Genomic DNA, 16504 nt, shown 5'->3' on the forward strand with positions numbered 1-16504 from the left:
TTGAACAATGTGTAATAGATAATAAACAATAAAGTGCAAAAGCTTAAGAATTACGTTAACCAATATTTTTATTTCAAGTTTAAATCACTGTCAAAATGACCTCACCCTATTTCAGTACCATACACGTTATATTTGATTAAATAAAATTGCAGCCAACAATGACTTTCTATACTCATCATCTGTGTATAAATTTCATGCCTAAAACTACTTTGGTACATGTAACCAGGGTATCCAAGTATCTTAATACTTAATAACACACCAGTTCTAAGCAGGCTCCCCAGGAAGTTGGGGATAATTAAGAATGAATTGAATGAAGGGATGCAAAGAGTGTCCCTGCACAGCATCAGGTCAGTACTATGCACAAATTAAGGTCTATGACTAAAGAGTTCAATATCACTACATAAGAACCAGAAAATCTTGAAAATTATTTAGACAAGTTCACATTTGATGCTTATCCATTATTTCTTTTTCCTTAATGAATTTTTCATGTGGATTGAGTTGTAACTCCTTCAGTAATTACCCTAACTTTAAGGAAATTATACATTACTTAAGATTAATTATCAAAAATAACCCATCTATAATAAAACAATTTTCTGCTTTTCAAAAGAATAAATGACATTGGAAAGAGGATTCAGAAATGAGTATGGTATATATATATATATAAGTGGACTTTTCCAGTTTTTTAAATAAGTGTTTCCTACTAAGTTTTAACTTCCTCAAAAAGTATGAGACTGCCAACACAATCATAGTCGTAAAAATTTGCCAACAAAAAGCAATTTATAGAAATAACACTCTAATCTGTTTGGCCTTTTCTCAAGGTGTATTTTTCAATTGTGAAATACAATGCAACACATAAGCTTAAAAACTGAAACCTATGAAAAACTTAGAATACAAGAATTCAGAAAGCTAAGTTTTCCCAGTATAATGCAAAATAACCCACTAGTATATAAATATGTATTATAATTTTCCATTAATAAAACTAAAACTTTTTTAACCACATACTATATGATAATAACAATTAACATCCACACAGCATTTTTCAGGTTCATAAAGTGATTTACATATACTATCTCATTTATTCTTGAAAACAGTCTTGTAAGGAAGGTACTATCATCAATGACATTTTTACAGATAAGGAAACCAACTGAGAGAGTGCTAAGTGAACGGTCCAGTCACAGGTAATCAAAACGAGACAAGATGTGAACTCAGGCCTTCACGATTCTAAATCCAACACTATTAACAGCATCACTTACTTTATATCTGCATTGCAATCAGGCTTATTTCCTCACTATCCTAAAAGCATGCTATGTTCAAATTTATTCTGGCTCCAAGCCTGTTTTTAGACATTCTATCTTCCTTCCCTTTAAATCACTGTTCCTTCTATACACATATAAGAATACCTTTCTTCCTTCCTCATTCAAAACCAACTTAGTTTCCAAGTTTCAAGTCATTCACCTTGTGTCCTCCCTACATAGTGCAGAACACAATTCTTTGCCCAACTTTAATATATCGCTCAGTTTGGCCCAATATTACCCCCGTTTGCGTCTATATTACTCAACGTGAAACTTAATTCTCTGTGCAAGACAATATATGATGAACATTTTAAAATATATATAACAAATGAAGAAGATAGAATGTGATTGCTTCTTGGACATGCATCTTAGAAAAGAAGGAACAAATGAAAAAGCATTTATTAAGGCCATATTATATTACAAGCACTATTCTAAATCCTATGCTAAGATAGTTCCTACCCTCAAAAGAGCTTATATTTCAATGGGGGAGATTGCATATAGAAAAGTGGTGGCCGGGGCAAAAGTTATAGATGAAGAAAGAAAAGGCAGTTAACATCCTATCATGGCAAATGCCTAAGTGGATATGATCAAGATTCAAAGATTCAGAAGGGAGGGTATGTGGATGTTGGGGGGGGGGGGGGGGTTGTCTGTGTGTGTGTGTCTGTGTGTAAAGGCAGTTGTCCAGGAGGTTGTGGAAAGAATGGAGTGCATATAGCATGGCAAGGGGGCTTTCCAGAAATGGTATTTAGGACACTGTCTAGGAAGGCAACCAGGATGGTTAAGAGCCCTGAGTTCATCACAGTTGAAGGAACTGGGGTTAACAGTTAAACAAACTGACCATATTTAGCCTGGAGAAAAGAAGGCTCTGGGGAAAATATGAAAACACTCTTCAAGTATTTGAACAATAGATCACATGGAAGGCCAATTACATTTAGGCAAACCTATCTTCTCAGTATCCACAATGGCATAATGCACATATGAAAGCTAAATGTTGAACACAATTGAAATGTTCAATATACTTGGACTGACAAAATATGAGTTCCTTGAAGGAAGAACTGTTTTGTTTTTATCTCTGTATGCCTAACTTCTACCACATAAGAAAACTAATAAAAATCAACTGGAAAAGAAATGTTGCATTTCAGATAAAATGTTGGGAAGAGGCACAGATTGTTGTGGAGATGAGGCAGAGAACAGTGTCTCAGAAAAATATGAGAGGACCAGTTTGGAAAACAGAGCAATGACTGAGGTAATGACAGCTGCAGAGCACTGTGATCCATCAACTCACATATGAGAACTTTTAGAATTATAAAAGGATTATAACTGACAAAATTATAAATAAAATGATGACTTGGATATTACAGGAACATGATATAAGGACTGCTGGATTCAGATTGAAAGAAAAGTGGATGGTTTTTTTTTAGTTTTAGTTCACAAAAGATGAGTTGTTAACCAATGGAAAGTTCTAATTTAAGGCTAGAGAAGATACAGAAGGCCAGAAAAGGTATACAAGAAGCCAAAGATGCTTTGGAGAAAAACTACTGAAAGAGACAGATGGGGGCTGCTAGATGGCGCAGTGATTAGAGCATCAGCCCTGGAGTCAGGAGGACCTGAATTCAAATATGACCTTAGACATGAGACACTTAACAGCTGTGTGACCTTGGGCAAGTCACTTAATCCTGACAGCCTCACAAAAAAAAAAAAATAAACAAATGAATGAGACAGTGTTAAGGGCCAGGTTGGAGCGCTGTTGACAAGATCAGGAAAGACCTTCGGGGAAACTGTTCTTTGAGACTGTGCTCATTATCATCCGGAATGGCTCTCCATGCCCTCCAGATGTTGCTGTCTCCCTGAGACAAACATGGGAACTACAGAAGACAAGGGATATGTAAAATAGATGTCCTCTAGGCTAACAGTCTTTATGAACAATTGGCCAAATCTCTAGGAACTGGAGATGAGCAGAATCTCACGTAGACTTGCAGTTTCTGTCTATAAATACCTTGACCCTCAGATCAATAAATGGAACTGGTCTATCTTTTCCCGCCTCCCGTGTCTCTTTTCTTCAACCACATCACCGAGCCATGTAGGGACACAGTCCACTACAAGACAGACAAAAAAACTAAGAATAAACAAAGGACAAGTACCAACTGCAAAATTATAAAAAGTAAGCATTGCTTCAAATATGAAATATGAGAAGACACATTCCTTCTTTCCTTCACGGAGACAGAAGGTGACTAGATATGAAATTCTTCAGATATTTTCTAAGATTTTCAATGTACTGATTATTTTTTTTCTCCTTTTAAAACATAGTCTCTGTTATATAGGCTGGCTGTCTGAGAAGACAGAGGGGGGATGGCTATAAAGGGAAATTTTTGCAGTCAAAACAAAAAATATTAATAAAATTTATTTCTTAAAAAGAGTTATTGGTATAATGGTGACTGATCTTATATAAATGGCAAGCACACTGATAAAGCCTCAGGAACTATTGTGGCAAATAGCAGAAATGTACGTATCCTCACCACATGAAGATAACTTCTAGGACTATGAGAAAAAGTCAGTGGGAGAAAAGGGTTATGCCCGTAGCTACATGCCAACTTAAGGGCAAACTGGGTGAGTGAGAAACAGAAATGAAAGAAGGGAAAGTGTGGGTACCTCACTGATTGTCAGACTGGCTCCCCTACCTTTGTGGGAGTATCCAAGAATACCCTCAAGGAAAAGAAGTCACCCTAGAAGTGTTTGATGTTTCCTTTCACTGATGTTTTCCTTGACAAAAACAAAAACAAAAAACATTCTCCTCCATTTCACCTTCTTTCCCCCAAAGAGAAGAGTATTTTTGTTTCCTACCAAGGCTGTAGTCTCTCTCAAGGTAACATGCAGGAAATTGTGTTGGAATGCCATTTTGGAAAAAATATATAGATTATGTAAAAACCTGTAAATAGAAAGATAAACAAGTACCTAGCAGAACACTCAAAGGCATTAATGCAGAACACATGGTTAAGTCACCATACAGCACTCACAACGAACACAACCAAACAATCACAATGAAGATGACTGCACCATATGTGCCAACAGCTGTTACAAAGGATTAAGTAGATGAATTCTATGAAGATCTTGGCAAAATCCTTCAAATTACATCAACATATATTTTAATATTGATTGACTTCACACCCAAAATGATAGCTACAGAAAAAATAGCAAATCAAGAATCCAAGAAACAGGAAAAAGATGTTATAACTAATCATGAGACTCATGGCTTTATGTCAGTAATACTTTTGTCAAGAAAAGATTCACAAAGCAACTGAATGTAGTAAATTCAGAAAAAAATAACCAAAAATGAAACTGACCAATCCTTTGACAAAAAATGACTTTGCCAACTTGAAAATCATTTCAGAATCAGCTGGTCTTTTTGCAGTGAGATAATGAACTATACATAGCAAAGATCAACATCAAGAATAAATTAGAAGAAAGGATGATGATAGAAGATAGGACTACCTATGATTATAATTGTTCCAACTTGACAAATTTAAACAAGCTGGTGGCACCAGAAAATAGAAAATGGACAAAATAAGGACACAATGACATTATCAATTCTAGAAAATAATGTGAAACATGAGAAATGTCACTCAACAATTCATACCTCGGTAAATACACCAAAGAGGGAAAGAAGGAAAAGCTCCATATACAAAAAAATATCTGGAGCAACACTTTTTCTGAGGGGGGAGGGGAGGATTAAACAGGGGGAAATGGTGGGCACCCATCAATTATGAGAAGGCTGAACAGGGGTCTATGAACATAGTAGAATATTACAGTACCACAGGGAACAACAATTATTAGAAATTCAGGGGAAAAAAAACATGGTGAATTTGTAAGAAATTATAGAAATTAACAAAATTAGGCAAGTAAGAAAGGAAGGGATTGGGGCAAAAAAACCTCAATTATGTAAAATATCTCTGATAAGAGTCTATAATCCAAAGTATATAGAAAACTAACAAAAATAGGTTAAGACAAAAATCAATCTCCAATAGACAAGTGATTAAAGACCATGAAGTCAGTCAATAAATATTTATTAAGCACCTATGAAGTGCCAGACATTGTGACTTTATAGGTGCTGGGGAAACAAAAGAGACAAAAAAAAAAAGTCCATGCCCTGAAAGAGCTTACAATCTAATAAGGGAGACAACAAGCAAACAAATAAGTTTAAACAAGCTATATAAAAGACAAATAAAAAATTGTTGAGAGGGAAGTTCCTAGAATTAAAACGATTGAAAAGGGTTTCATATGGAAGATGGGATTTTAGTGCAGACTTAAAAGAAGCTAGGTTCTTTTTGTAGTGGCAAAGAGTTGGAATTTGAGAGAATGCCCATCAACTGGGGAATGACTAAACAAGTGGTGGAATACTATTATGCTTTAAGAAATGATGAGCAAGTGAACTGCAGAAAAACCTAGAAAGACTTACATGAACTTATGCTGGGGGAAGTGAGCAGAAGAACAAAAGGAATACTGAACACAGTAAGAGCAACACCGTATGATGATCACCTATGATAGACTTAGTTCTTCTCAGCAACAGAATTATTTAAGACAGTTCTGAAGGATGAATGATAGAAAATGCTATTCACATCCAGAGTGACAACTATGGAGTCTAAAATCAGATTGAATCATACTCTTTTCAGTTTTGTGCTTTCTTTTGTGACTTTTCTCTTTTATTCTGTTTCTTCTTTCATAATATCAATAATGCAGAAATACGTTTATATGATTGCACACATATAACATATATCAGATTGCTTGCCATCTTAGGGAAGGGAGATGGGAGAGGGGAAAAAGTTTGAAACTCAAAATCTTATAAAAAATAAATGCTGAAAATTATCTTTACAAGTAATTGGAAAAAAAATAAAATACTATTTATCATAAACAAAAAAAAAGGAAGCTAGGGATAAGGATAGAGATAGAGAACACTGTAATCATGGAGGACAACCAGAAAAAATGCCTGGAGTCAAAATATGGAATGTCTTATTCTTGGAAAAGCAAGGCAGTCAATGTCACTGGATTGAGGAGAACATGGTGAGGATAAAGGTGGAAGAAGAACAGAAAGAAGAAAGTGGATTGGGTTGTGAAGGTCTTTGAATGCCCATAAGAGGGCTCTGTATTTCACCCTGAATCCAACAGGGAGCCACTAGTGCTTACTGTATAGCAAGGAGTGACATGGTTAAACCGACAATTCATCAAAATCACTTTGGCATTTGAATAGAGGACTGGAGTGGCAAGAAAAAACAGGCAGACCCACAAGCAGGTTATTACAATAAAACAAGCATGAGGTGATAAGGGCCAGTACTGTAGTGGTGGCAGTGTCAGAGAGGAGAAGGGGGACATTCCAAAGATGTTTTGAAGGTGAAATCAACAGGCCTTGGCAACAGATGATATGTGGAGTGAAGTGGGAGATAGTGAGGAACCCAGAATGACATCTAGGTTGCAAACCTATGGGACTTGTTACCTTCTACAACAAGAGAAGGTAGGAGTGGGGAAGGATTTAGAGATAAAGATAGTGAATTCTATTTTAAACATATTTAGTTTCAGATGTGTTCTGGACATCCAGTTCAAGAACTCTGAAAGGCAATTGGAGATGCAAGATTGGACGTCTGCAGAGAGACTAGGGCAGGAAAGGAAGGTTTGAGAACCATCAGCATATAGATGGCAATTAAATCCATGGGAGCCAAGGAGATCACCCAGTGAAGTACTATAGAAAGAGAAGAGAATACTACTGAGGGCAGAAACCTGAAGGACACTGAGGGTTACAAGGAATGATATGAAAGTGGATCCAGCAAAAGAGACAGAGAAGAAACACTTTCCACACAAATAAAGTCAGATCTAAGTAAGTGGAAAAATATCAGTTGCATGTGGGTAGGACAGGCCAATATAATAAAAACTACAATTCTACCCAAATTAATTTACTTATTCAGTGCCATACCAATCAGACTATCAGATAATTGCTTTCTAGAGCTAGAAAAAATAATATCAAAATTCATCTGGAAGAACAAAAGGTCAAGGGAACTAATGAAAAGAAATTCTAGGGAAGGTGGTCTAACTCTACCAGATCTCAAATTGTATCATAAAGCAGCAATCATCAAAACCACTTGATACTGGCTAAGAAATAGAGGGGTAGACCAGTGGAATAGGTTAGGTACTCAAGACACAGTAGTCAATGAATATAGCAATCTACTGTTTGATAAACCCAAGGACCCCAGCTTCTGGGATAAGAACTCACTGTTTAACAAAAATTGCTGGGAAAACTGAATAACAGTGTGGGGGAAACTAGGCATAGATCAATGCCTGATACCATACACAAGAATAAAATCCAAATGGATATATGACCTAGGTATAAAGACTAATACTATAAACAAATTAGGGGAGCAAGGAATAGTGTATTTGTCAGACGTATGGAGAAATATATGATGCAACAAGAGATAGAGAACACTATGAAGTGCAAAATGGGAATGGATAATTTTGATTACATAAGTCGAAACTTTTTGCACCAACAAATCTAATGCAAACAAGATTAGGAGGGAAGCAGAAAACTGAGAAAGAATTTTTGCAACTAGTGTCTGTGATAAATGCCTCATTTCTAAAATATACAGAGAACTGAATCAAATGTACAAGAATACAAGTCATTTCAAAGGATATGAACTGGCAGTTTCCAGAGGAAGAAATTAAAGCTATCTATAGTCACATGAAAAAATGCTCTAAATCAATATTGATTAGAGATGCAAATCAAAACAACTCTGAGGTACCACATCACACCTATCAGATTGGCTAACATGACAAAACAGGAAGATGATAAATGTTGGAGAAGATGTGGGAGAGTTGGAACACTAATCTACTGTTGGTGGATCTGTCAGCTGATCCAACCATTCTGGAGAGCAATTTGGAACTATGCCCAAAGAGCAACAAAAATGTACATAACCTTTGACTCAGCAATATCACTTCTAGGACTGTATCCCAACCAGATCATAAAAATGGGAAAGGGTTCTACATGTACAAAAAAATTTATAGCAGCTCTCTTTGTGGTGGCCAAGAACTGGAAATCAAGGGGATACCCCTCAATTAGGGAATGACTGAATAAGTTGTGGTATATAAATGTAATGGAATACTATTGTGCTATAAGAAATGCTGAACAGGAAGACTTCAGAGAGGCCTGGAAGGACCTATATGAACTGACGCTGAGTGAAAGGAGCAGAACCAGGAGAACTTTGTACACAGCAACAACCACAGTGTGTGACGAATTTTACCGGTAGACTTAGTCCTTCACAGCAATGCAAGGACCTAAAAAATTCCCAATGAACTCTTCAGGCAAAATGCCTTCCACACCCAGAGAACGAACTATGGAACTGGATCACAGAATGATGCAGGTCATTTTCTCTTGTGTTATGTTTTGTTTTGTTTTATGGTTTCTCCCATTCATTTTAATTCTTCTATGCAACATGACTAAGGTGAAAATATATTTAATAAGAATGTGTAGAAGCTATATAAGATTGCACACCATCACAGAGAGGGAAAAGGAATGGAGGGGAAGGGAGGTAGAAAAAAAATCTAAGATATATGGAACTGATTGTAGAAAACTGAAAATAAATAAAATAATTTTTAAAAAAATAAAATAATATGAGGCTTTCTGTAGTATCATTTTATTTTTCAATACTCTTCTCTGCTGATCCCATTCACACATATTACATTCCAGCCTGGTCTACTTCCTGTTCTCAAAATTCATTAAGCATCTACTGTTTCCATGCCTTTGCATAAGTTATCTCACATTGCTGGCATGTACTCCCTTCTCAATGCTGCCTCCTCAAATCACTACCTCTTTTTGAAAGATAAGCTACGGGAAGCCTTGCTTCATCTCTTTACTTATTAGTTCCTGCTTTTTCCTGACTTATTAGTACTCTCCTTCAATTCCCCCTAGAAATTCTCTGTATTTATGCTGTATATATTTTGCATATACTTCATCTGTGTACGTGTTCTTTTCTACTAATATAAGCTCCTTGAAAACAGAAAATGTTTTGTTTTTGCTTCTCAATTAATCAACAAGTATTTATAATGCATTTATAATACTTCAGGCATGATAAGAAAATAAGCCTTTAGGATATACATAAAGGCAAAAACAGCCCAAGGCACATAACACTTGGCAATGTTGAAAAAAAAAAGGCTGAATTATTCCTCTGTTATTATGTCTATTTATGTCCATATTTTGTATTCCCTCAACACCCCAAGAAAGCATCAGTATGACCAGACTAGAACCTTCACCACAGAAGAATAGAGAATCCAACTCTATCTCAAATCTGAAGGAAGTAGTATGGAAGAATGAGCAAATAAAAAAAGACCTCAGAATAAAGAGCTAATAGAATGATAAGGAGACTTCAAGACACAAACACTGAAAGAATTACTTCAAAATAAAAAAAGTCTCAAAGAAAAATACAAATTTAGCAAAAATTCAACTAGACTTCTTGGAAGAGACAAAGCAAAAGATGTATAGGAGTTGTAAAGATGCTTTTATAAATGAAATGAGAGGATTAAAAGGATAAACTAGATAAAAAATGAAAACTCTGGAAGAAAACATTTGAAAAGGAATTAGCAACTTGGGACACGAGGTATAAAACCTTGCCCAAAAAATTAGAATGAACTGAAAAGACATCAATGACTCCATGAGATAAAAAGAATTTCATTGCCTCATTCTTCTAGGGCAATGAAGGAAGAAGGCAGCTAGTTTAGAAGTAATCCTAGAGTAAAGAAAGAAAAAAAGATAGGTAAATTGTTTGTACCTTACAACAATCTCCTGCTAACCTTTCCTTGATGATCTCAGATCAGGTTTCAAAATAAAGGTGCTGAAAAAGTGTTGGAAAAATGTAGAAAAACTTAAATTACATTCCAGTTGCAGAAATTTATTAGCTGTACAATCTCAGGCAAGTTATCTCATCATTGTTTGCTCCAGTTTCCTCATTTGTGAAGAGAAAAATAATAATGATACCCACCTCCCACAGTTGTTGTGAAATCAAAATAATATAATGACTGATAAGTGCTTAACACCAACTGGCATATGCTAATCACTACATTATTGCTGTAAGTTAATATAATTGTTCCATACTTGATTAACTGTAGATATAACTCCTGCCTGGAACAAAACAGTGCAAAGGGAGTTTTTCCCTGTTCTAATATATGACAGTGTTATAACTATGTCTTTCTTTTTCCTTTTATGGCAAATTGCCATAATCAAGAAGATTTCTAACTACAATTCAAAATCTGTTAAGAAACAGACTGTTACTAGAACATCTCTGAGTTACAATAATAGGATGCAAGTATGAACATCTTACAAACTTAATCTGTATTTGTGGTCAGATTACAATATAAGGATGATGTCCTCCTAAGGGGGAAATGATGACACAAAGTAAAAAGGCAAAGATGTAATGCAAAAGGTTTCTAATTAAATGGAATAGTAAATTTAGAGAAAGAAACAGGATTAGATGTTTTCTCTAAGAACTATATGCATATGATTGGTTTCCAAACTCATCTATCATGGACATTCAAACTTTGAGTATGTTTTAATAATAAATTCTAAAAACTGGATTAAGGATTTTATATGGTGTTCATAATGGTAAAGAAAGTGAAATTACTTTCTGATTTATAAAGAATTCAATAATTTTAAAAGGCAGAAGAATAAATTTGACAGATGGACCCTCATGAATTTTTTAAAACATTCTTGTATCAGGTACAAGATTTAGGTAAGGATAGAAACAGCAAATGATAATATAAACTGAAATTCTCTGAAGTTTCAAAATTGGAGATCCAAATTTAAGTGATTGTAATAAATTATATTAAATCAGACTTATCGAGAAATCTCTAGATTTGGATGCAGACAAGCAGGACCCCCTTTAGAAGTATCCTGTCTATTATCTAAGAAAGCATATCTAGGGACCAGATAACCACATGAGACATCTGGGACTCAAGGTGAATTAAAATCAAAACAATGGGGGGAGGAGCCAAGATGGCGGAGTAGAAAGACACACATATGCTAGCTCCGAACCCACAGCCCATAAAATATCTGTAAAGAAGAACTCCCAACAAATTCTGGAGCAGCAGAAGCCACAGAACAATGGAGTGGAGGAGATTTCTGTTCCAGAGAGCCGTGAAAACCTGACGCGAAAGGTCCGTCATGCCCCGGACCCAGAGCCGAGCCCAGCCCTGCCTCGGCTGTGAGGTGCCAAGGGGAGCAGATCTGAGCAGGCTTCAGGGACAGAATCTCCAGCAGCCACACAGATCCCTCCACCCACAGGCACCTGGGGTGAGTGAGTTTTTCTGGCTTGCTGAGAGGGGAGTGGGGTATCTCCATAACTCAGGACCCCTCGGGAGGCAGCAGTGGGGGCTGCAGCAGACCGGGGCTCCCCAAGCAGGCAGAAGCCTGGATCCATTGTTGAAGGTCTCTGCATAAATGCCCTGAGGGAACTGAGCCCAGTGAGGCGGCCCTGCCCCCACCTGAGCACCTGAACTTAATCTCACACTGAATAGCAGCCCTGCCTCCACCAAAAGCCGAGGCTGGGAAGCAGCATTTGAATCTCAGACCCCAATTGCTGGCTGGGTGGATCTGGAGGCACGGTGCGGGTGGAAAGAAAACTCAGAAGGCAAGTCACTGGCTGGGAAAATGCCCAGAAAAGGGGGAAAAAAAATAAGACTATAGAAGGTTACTTTCTTGGTGAACAGATAATTCCTCCCTTCCTTTCTGATGAGGAAGAACAATGCTTACCATCAGGGAAAGACACTGAAGTCAAGGCTTCTATATCCCACACATACAAAATAAATATACCATGGGCTCAGGCCATGGAAGAGCTCAAAAAGGATTTTGAAAATCAAGTTAGAGAGGTAGAGGAAAAACTGGGAAGAGAAATGAGAGAGATGCAAGAAAAGCATGAGAAGCAGGTCAACATCTTACTAAAGGAGACCCAAAACAATGCTGAGGAAAATAACACCTTGAAAAATAGGCTAACTCAATTGGCAAAAGAGGTTCAAAAAGCCAATGAGGAGAAGAATGCTTTCAAAAGCAGAATTAGCCAAATGGAAAAGGAGGTTCAAAAGCTCACTGAAGAAAATAGTTCTTTCAAAATTAGAATGGAACAGACGGAGGCTAATGACTTTATGAGAAACCAAGAAATCACAAAACAAAACCAAAAGAATGAAAAAATGGAAGATAATGTGAAATATCTCATTGGGAAAACAGCTGACCTGGAAAATAGATCCAGGACAGACAATTTAAAAATTATGGGACTACCTGAAAGCCTTGATCAAAAAAAGAGCCTAGACATCATCTTTCATGAAATTATCAAGGAAAACTGCCCTGAGATTCTAGAACCAGAGGGCAAAATAAGTATTCAAGGAATCCACCAATCACCACCTGAAAGAGATCCAAAAAGAGAAACTCCTAGGAACACTGTGGCCAAATTCCAGAGTTCCAAGTCAAGGAGAAAATATTACAAGCAGCAAGAAAGAAACAATTCAAGTATTGTGGAAATACAATCAGGATAACACAAGATCTAGCAGCTTCTACATTAAGGGATCGAAGGGCGTGGAATATGATATTCCAGAAGTCAAAGGAACTAGGACCAAAACCAAGAATCACCTACCCAGCAAAACTGAGTATAATACTTCAGGGGAAAAAATGGTCTTTCAAAAAAATTGGGGACTTTCAAGCATTCTTGATGAAAAGACCAGAGCTGAAAAGAAAATTTGACTTTCAAACACAAGAATGAAGAGAAGTATGAAAAGGTAAACAGCAAAGAGAAGTCACAAGGGACTTACTAAAGTTGAACTGTTTACATTCCTACATGGAAAGAAAATATTTGTAACTCTTGAAACTTTTCAGTATCTGGGTACTGATTACACACACACACACACACACACACACACACACACACATACACACACACACACACACACACAGCACAGAGTGAATTGGATAGGATCATATCTTAAAAAAATGAAACTAAGTGGTGAGAGAGAAATATATTGGGAGGAGAAAGGGAGAAATGGAATGGGGCAAATTATCTCTCATAAAAGAGGCAAGCAAAAGACTTTTTAGTGGAGGGAAAAAGAAGGGAGGTGAGAGAAAAATATGAAGTTTACTCTCATCACATTCCCCTAAAGGAAGGAATAAAATGCATACTCATTTTGGTATGAAAAACCTATCTTACAATACAGGAAAGTGGGGGAGAAGGGGATAAGCAGGGTGAGGGGGATGATGGAAGGGAGGGCAATGGGAGGAGGGAGCAATTAGAAGTCAACACTCTTGGGGAGGGACAGGATCAAAAGACAGAATAAAAGCAATGGGGGGCAGGATAGGATGGAGGGAAATATAGTTAGTCTTACACAACATGAGTAATATGGAAGTCATTTGCAAAACTACACAGATATGGCCTATATTGAATTGCTTGCCTTCCAAAGGGAATGGGTGGGGAGGGAGGGAGGAAGAGAAGTTGGAACTCAAAGTTTTAGGATGAACTGTCGAGTACTGTTCTCGCTACTAGGAAATAAGAAATACAGGTAAAGGGGTATAGAAAGTTATCTGGCCCTACAGGACAAAAGAGAAGATGGGGACAAGGGAAGGGAAGGATGATAGAAGAGAGGGCAGATTGGTGATAGGGGCAATTAGAATGCTCAGTGTTTTGGGGTGGGGGGAAGACAAATGGGGAGAAAATTTGGAACCCAAAATTCTGTGAAAATGAATGTTAAAAGTTAAATAAATTAATAAAAAAAATCAAAACAATGAAAAAAATAGCAATTACAAAGTATCATATCAAAAACAACTGACCTGGTAAATAGATTGAGGAAAAAAATTTAGGAATCACTGTACCAAAGCACCATGGCCAAAAGAAGAGCCTAGGCATCATGCTTCAAGAAATCTTAAAAGAAAATTCCCAGATTTCTTAGAACCTGAGTACAAAGTGGAAAACAGAAAGAATTCACTGTTCAACTTCGTAAGGAAATCGAAAACTGAAAACTACTACCAGGACAAGCCAAAAATCAGAGTTTCCAAGTCAAAGAAAAAATGCTAAAAGTAGTGAGAATGAAAAAGTTCAAGTACCAAGGAGCCAAAGTCAGGATCAACACAAGATTTAATAGCCCCTAAAAAGGAGTAGTGAGTTTGGAATATGATATTCCAGAAGGCAAAGCTAAAAGGCTTGCAATCAAGAATAACTTCCCAGCACAAGATAAAATCCTAAGTGGGAAAAATGAATCTTTAGTAAAACAAAGGACTGAGGGTGGACAAGATGGCGGAGTAAAGGCAGGGAGTTCCTAAGCTCTCCCCCAAGCCCCTACAAATAACTTTTTAAAAATTACTCTAAACAAATTCTAAAGCAGCAGAACCCATAAAAACATGGAGTGAAACAAATTTCCAGCCTAAGACAACTTGGAAGGTCATCAGGAAAGGTCTACTGCACCAGGGTAAGAGAGGACTGTAGGCCAGTACTGGTCACACAGACTGGGACCCCAGAAAACCCAGGGTGCCTGAATCAGTGGCAGCAATGGCAGTTTCCAGACCTCCAAGCCCACAGATGCCAAGGACAACTTAGAAGGTCAACAGGAAAGGTCTGTTCCACCTGGGTGAAAGAGGAGCACATTTCACTGCAGGTTGGGCCAGCACAGCCCCAGCCACAGTAAACCAGGAGCAAGTGTTGGAGACTAAATCAGCAGTGGCAGCCACAGCAGCAGTACCTCTCAACCTACAGATGGTAAGGGGATTGAAAAACTGGTCAGAAGGAGATTACAAGGTCTTCTCCTAGCACTGAGGCAGGACTCTGTTGCTTTACCCATACTAAGATATGAGTCACAGTCCTAGGTCGAGGAGGAGCACTAGCACGGCAGAGCTTGGAGCCACAGTGGGGGGGACCATAGAAGTGTACAAAAATATTTATAGCAACTCTCTTTGTGGTGGTCAAGAACTGGAAATCAAGGGGCTACCCATCAATTGGGGAATGACTGAACAAGTTGTGATATATGAATGTAATGGGATACTATTGTGTTAGGAGAAACAATGAACAGGAAGACTTCAGAGAAGCCTGGAAAGACTTACATGAACTGATGCTAAGTGAAAGGAGCAGAACCAGGAGAACTTTGTACACAGCCACAAGCACAGTGTGACAAATTTTTCTGGTAGACTTAGTACTTCATTGAAATGCATGGACTTAAAAAAGCTCCAATGAACTCCTGAGACAAAACACCTTCCACATCCAGAGAAAGAACTATGGAATTGGATCACAGATAGAAACAGACCATTTTCTTTTGTATTATGTTTTATTTTGTTTTATGGTTTCTCCCATTCATTGTAATTCTTCTATGCAACATGCATTTAATAGGAATGTACGTGTAAAACCCATGTAAGATCGTACACCGTCTCAGGGAGGGAGCGGGGAGGGAGGAGGGAATAAGAGGGAGGGAAGAGAAAAAAAACTAAGATATATGGAAGTGACTGTTGAACACTGAAAACAAATAAAATAATTTAATTTTAAAAAAAGAAGCTCCTTAGACTAATGAAATAATGGAGCTAATCAAAAAAATCATATTAATGAACACACAACAAGTCAACAAGTGCCTGCTGTGTTCTAGGCTAAGGACTAGAGATACAAAGAAAGCACATTCACATGCACATATACACACACATATATATGTCGATATAATACATTCATATACATATGCATATCCATACCTATCCATATCTGTGTACAAATGCATTTTATCTATATGTCACATATTTTATATGTGTATGTCTAAATAGATAGATAGATCATCTCCTTTAAGTATGTCCATAAGTGTGTGGACACTTATTCCTTCCAGTCTTCCTCCAATGACCTGGAGGTGACCTTGGGTTCTACAGGCACATCTTGTTTTATTTCACTTTACTTTATTGTGTTTTGCTTTATTATACTTCATGGATATTTTGAGGTTTTGTTGATTCATTTGTTTGCTTGCCATCTTGGGGAGGGGGGAGAGTAGAGAAGGAGGGAGAAAAAAGTTTGGAACTCAAAATCTTATAAAAGTGAATGCTGAAAACTTTCTTTGTATGTAATTAGAAAAAAATACTATTAAAAAAAACAAAAACAAAAACCCATCCCTCGTCCATTTAAAAATATAAATAACCCTGTGTAAAAAAAAACAAACAAACAAAGGTTAGAAGAACCCAAGTATAT

The 16504-nt window shown here is 37.1% G+C and overlaps 1 protein-coding gene across 2 annotated transcripts in view; it reads right to left on the minus strand.

Annotated features, from left to right (window-relative positions):
• The window catches only part of PCCA (propionyl-CoA carboxylase subunit alpha), a 492766-nt gene that overhangs the window by 424669 nt on the left and 51593 nt on the right, over positions 1–16504 (minus strand). The gene's annotated exons all lie outside the window — the stretch shown is intronic.

Source organism: Notamacropus eugenii, chromosome 6 (assembly GCF_028372415.1).
Source record: "Notamacropus eugenii isolate mMacEug1 chromosome 6, mMacEug1.pri_v2, whole genome shotgun sequence".
In the NCBI taxonomy this organism is placed as follows: Eukaryota; Metazoa; Chordata; class Mammalia; order Diprotodontia; family Macropodidae; genus Notamacropus; species Notamacropus eugenii.